This window comes from Taudactylus pleione, unplaced genomic scaffold (assembly GCF_031769625.1).
Source record: "Taudactylus pleione unplaced genomic scaffold, aTauple2 ptg000689l, whole genome shotgun sequence".
NCBI lineage: Eukaryota > Metazoa > Chordata > Amphibia > Anura > Myobatrachidae > Taudactylus > Taudactylus pleione.
In genome coordinates this window covers 313,453-319,062 of record NW_028285091.1, presented here as the reverse complement: position 1 = coordinate 319,062, position 5,610 = coordinate 313,453, and the positions used below count along the sequence as shown (strand labels likewise).

The window sequence follows — 5,610 nt, the reverse complement described above, 5'->3', positions numbered from 1 at the left end:
TGGTCGATGACGCTGCTTTGTTAATTATGCACACCCTTAAAACGGCCGTTTTGACCGTTTGGCACGCCTGTGTTCGGATCTTCACTCCCCGTTTTCAAGCACCTTCCCCCGTTACCACCCACAAACGCCTCCTCCTGTCACTCAAATTAGCAGGCACTCGCTATTTTGCGAGCACACGATTTCCGACCGCACTGACTGGTTGGCGCATGCGCATTACATCCCATACGCATGCGCAGATGTGCGAACATCGCTCGGAACGAACGAGCGGCCGCTTACGAGCGGCTCTGAGTCAGGCCCTAAGTATCAACATTTGAGATACAAAAATTGCTGTTCCAAACGGAATGCAACAAATGTTTCTGAACATATAAATCTATAATGTAGCGGACTACCTGTTAGTAACAAGTCAGCACATCAATCCAGCTAATCATTCTTATGTAGTACCAATATAGGAATTTTCAAGTTAAACACATACACATAGTAGATAAGAAGTAATTTGTTTATATATTTTTAATTCACATTTTCTTATCTTTTTCACTTCTCTCTTTATTTTATTATATTTTGAAATTAATATTCATGGTACAATACAAGTGTCTTTTTATAAGTTAATATTAAAGGTTATGATTTAGGAAAATACATATTTTATCTCATAAAAAAGATTGTTACAGTAATACTCCTAGAGTGAACCAAGGAGTCTCATTCTTTTTTTGTTCTTCAATGTGATACTGTGATTTAATGAGTTTGGTGCCATCATTTCCCATAATGAGAACAAAAATCCAATGAATGTACACTATGAATAAGGGATAGGAGTCTGATACTAATATTTGTGATCATCTCTGTGCAGGACTATCTGGTTTTGGATTATGTCATTTACTGAGTTATACATTATACCGTGTAACATGTAATCCCTGCTATGTGTGTAGCAGTTTATATATCAGTTACTGAGTTATACACTATACCATGTAACATGTAATCCCTGCTATATGTGTAGCAGTTTATATATCAGTTACTGAGTTATACATTATACCATGTAACATGTAATCCCTGCTATGTGTGTATATATCAGTTACTGAGTTATACATTATACCGTGTAAGATGTAATCCCTGCTATATGTGTAGCAGTTTATAGATCGGTTACTTAGTTATACATTATACCGTGTAACATGTAATCCCTGCTATATGTGTAGCAGTTTATAGATCGGTTACTTAGTTATACATTATACCGTGTAACATGTAATCCCTGCTATATGTGTAGCAGTTTATATGTCAGTTACTGAGTTATACATTATACCATGTAATCCCTGCTATATGTGTAGCACAGTTACTGAGTTATACATTATTCCTTATAAAATGTAATCCCTGCTATATATGTAGCACAGTTACTGAGTTATACATTGTACCTTATAATATTCTTACATTTACCCATTTAATGGTAATTTAGGGATATTTCACCATAATCTTTATCAGACAAAGTAAATTTATGAGGATATATTCATATTTATGTATATATATTTTTTTATTCCCAGCATATGGAAGTAACAGCAGGAAAATCTCAGAAGAATGTCTAATTTTATCTCCAGACAATAAAATAGAAGATAACATCAGATCGGATTCTCCTGGAGAAATCCCTATTACCCGCATTATACATCCTGTACGTCACAGTGCAGATACGTCATCTGATCCCTCTAACCATGAGCAATGTTATCTTGATAACTCACATACTGTTACACATAGTACAGCTTTTAGTGTATCCACAATCGCTCCCTGCTCTATAGATGGCAAATGTTGTACACAGGGGACACAGCTTGTTACCCATCAGCCAACTAAGGCCGGTGTGAGACCATCTCCATGTTCCAAGTGTGGGAAATGCTTTGCAAATAAATCAGCTCTTGTTACACATCAGAGAAGTCACACAGGTGAGAAACCATTTCCATGTTCAGAGTGTGGGAAACATTTCACGCAGAAATCACATCTGGTTATACATGAGAGAAGTCACACAGGTGAGAAGCCATTTTCATGTTCAGAGTGTGCAAAATGTTTTACTCAGAAATCAGATCTGGTTATCCATGGGAGAAGTCACACAGGTGAGACACCATTCCCATGTTCTGAGTGTGGGAAATGTTTTACATATAAATCCGCTTTAGCTAGACATGAGAGAATTCACACAGGTGAGAAGCCATTTTCATGTTCAGAGTGTGGCAAATGTTTTGCCCATAAATCACATTTTGTTATACATCAGAGACATCACACAGGTGTAAAGCCGTTTTCATGTTCTGAGTGCGAGAAATGTTTTACACACAAATCACATCTTGTTTCACATCAGAGAAGTCACACAGGGGAGAAACCATTTCCATGTTCAGAGTGTGGAAAACATTTCTCGCATAAATCACATGTTGTTATACATGAGAGAAGTCACTCAGGTGAGAAGCCTTTTCCATGTTCTGAGTGTGGGAAACGCTTTAAACATAAATCACATCTTGCTAAACACGAGCAGTATCACACAGGTGAGAAACCATTTTCATGTTCAGAGTGTGGGAAATGTTTTACTCAGAAGTCACATCTTGTTATACATGAGAGAAGTCACACAGGTGAGACACCATTTCCTTGTTCTGAGTGTGGGAAATGTTTTACATATAAATCAGCTTTAGCTAGACATGAGAGAATTCACACAGGTGAGAAGCCATTTTCATGTTCAGAGTGTGGCAAATGTTTTGCCCATAAATCACATTTTGTTATACATCAGAGAATACACACAGGCGTAAAGCCATTTTCATGTTCTGTGTGTGAGAAATGTTTTACACACAAATCACATCTTGTTTCACATCAGAGAAGTCACACAGGTGAAAAGCCATTTCCATGTTCTGAGTGTGGGAGATGTTTTACAAAGAAATCACATCTTGTTAGACATCAGAGAAGTCACACAGGCGAGAAACCTTATCCATGTTCTGAGTGTCGGAAATGTTTTACACACAAATCAACTCTTGTTGCCCATCTGAGGACTCACACAGATGAGAAGCCATTTTCATGCTCTGAATGTGGGAAATGTTTTACCCAGAAATCACATCTTGTTCTACATGAGGCAACTCACACAGGTGAGAAATGTTTTTCTTGTTCAGAGTGTGGGAAAGGTTTTACATATAAATCAGATCTTGTTACCCATCAGAGACTTCATACAGGTGAGAACCTATTTTCCTGCTCTGAGTGCAAGAAATATTTTACCCAGAAATCACAACTTGTTCTACATGAGAGAAGTCACACGGACGAGAAACCTTTTTCATGTTCAGAGTGTGGTAAATGTTTTAAATATAAATCATGTCTTGTTACACATCAGAGAAGTCACACAGGGGAGAAGTAATTTGTATGTTCAGAGTGTGGGAAATGTTTTACCCAGAAAGCACATATTGTTATACATCAGATAACTCATGCTCAACACTACTTTACAGTGTTACAGCCACTAACACTGTAACGTAGCGTTTCGCAAACAGAGAAACCCGCACTTAATCACAGAACATAGGCATGCTGTAATCAGCAGAAGCTGAGCATATAAGACGCATTTAAAGGTAAAAAGATGCATGAAAAGACGCCGGGCGCTACCGAGTCACACCACGGCATGGCGCAACTAATAGGGCTGTTTAACATGCAAGGAGGCTAGATGTATGTGGACCCATCTGTAGTTTACTTTTTCCAACCATTAGTGTAAAAGATCACATCCTTAGAGGCTCCAATTGGAATTCCCTCTATGTATTGTTCCTACTGATTTTTCACTCAGATCATGTTTCAATAAAACATTATGGGCCTGATTAACTACGGATTGCGGCTGCGATTACGCACGCGGTCTGACTGTGATGATATGCTAATCCATTGCGATCACTATGCCGTCACAGCACACAGAAGGACACCCACCTTACCTTACACACATCCGTAATGTTTAGCAAGACTGTGAAACCATCGGTAACAGCGGCCTCACGCACACTTGCTCAAGCTCTGACCTACGCACTGAGTACTTGAGTTACGTATGACATCGCAGTGCCTAATTTATGCACGCCCTTGTAACGGCGTTCAATCACACTGGCACACCTGTTTTGCGGACCACCCTCCCGTCACAAACGGCACTTCCTGTCAGTCACTCTGAGATGGGTCTGCGTGGTCACTACGATCGCAGTCCCGATCACAGTGGAGTGTACACACACTGCGATGTACATGCATGCGCAGAATGCAACTATCGCCCGATTGTGTGCATAATTGCAGTTGCAATCTTTGATGTATCAGGCCCTATGTCTCTCATACATACATCCAGGGGTTAAAGTGGGCCAGAATGGGGCGTAAATGTGTTCAGTCAGTTTTAATTGGTGGCGGAACCCATTCTGGCTCCGCCCACCCACCTTGCCTGCCACAGAAACTGCTATGGCTGCCTGATTAAGAAGGACACTTGGCACTGCACTACTGCAGGCTTCTCTCTGTTTGCCCCACCTCAGCCCGCCCATCTTTCTCTGCCAGCTACACAGTAGGGTGATGCCTGAGGTTCTGCGCTTTCCTGTACATGAGCTGAGATTGAGCCGGTCTGACGGCTGTAAGAGTAGGGTTCTGTTGCCGAGTATGTGCCAGCTTCATTTTATAGCTCTTTCTACCTGTTTGTATCGTGGGCAGAATTGGCAGATAAAGGCTCACACATAACAGTTGTCTTTATGACCCATTTATTTATCTTTTATTTTTAAAGGATCTTTCCATGTTACATCGGTTACCTGACGTTTGACTTTTAACAAGATCCCTTTCATAACCTTTTTTTGATTATTTTACTAATATCTTCCAACTGTTTGTTTCATACTTCACTATTTAAGACTTTTTAAGTCTTTACATTGGCCTAATGGGATTGAACGTAACCAATTGTTTATGATGATAACTAGTATATGCAGTGTATGAATGTCAGTCAGTTATTTTTGTCTTACAGTACATAACATTGCTGCTTTGTCTGGTAACTCGCCAATGGGTGGGGTACGGAATGCCGGTGCTAGGGATCCCCGGAGTCAGAATCCCGACGCTGGCATCCCGACAGGGTTAGGATACTGACACCAGTCGGTAAGTATCCTAACCCTCCCTCCATGCACCCTAAAGGTAACCTCCTCCTCTTGTGCCTAAACCTAACCCTCCACCCCTAAAGCTTAACCCTAGCCCTCCACCAAACCCGTCGGAATGTCGGCACCGGGATTCTGACTGGTGTCGGGATTTAATCTGGATACCCTCGCTACCATCTTGGCACTATCAGAATCCTGCACGCTACTACATTAGGCCATAAGTCTGTTTAGTGTTTGGATAATTCACAGATCCTGTAACTGGAGGAACTAGAGTGTCAGTTGTGTTACATGTGATACAGCACTATGACGTCTTGTTTTCTTTTTATCATACAAGTAAAGTAAAAGGAACGTTGGAAAGGTACAGGGTGTGACAGAAGGAAGAACTGATTACAGACAGTGCGCACTATGTAACGTCATGTATTGTCTATCGCTGATCAGGGAGATTGCTTACATTAGGTTGTACCTGAGCTGCACTATACCAGAGCGCGTTCTACCCCTCTGTCCTCGTTATTCGCATTGTTATTACTTTGTCAGCAGAGTA

At 40.7% G+C, this 5,610-nt stretch overlaps 1 pseudogene; it reads left to right on the top strand.

Annotated features, from left to right (window-relative positions):
• The first annotated feature begins 1,772 nt into the window (after nucleotides 1-1,772).
• On the top strand, nucleotides 1,773-5,610 carry LOC148477781 (uncharacterized; annotated as a pseudogene).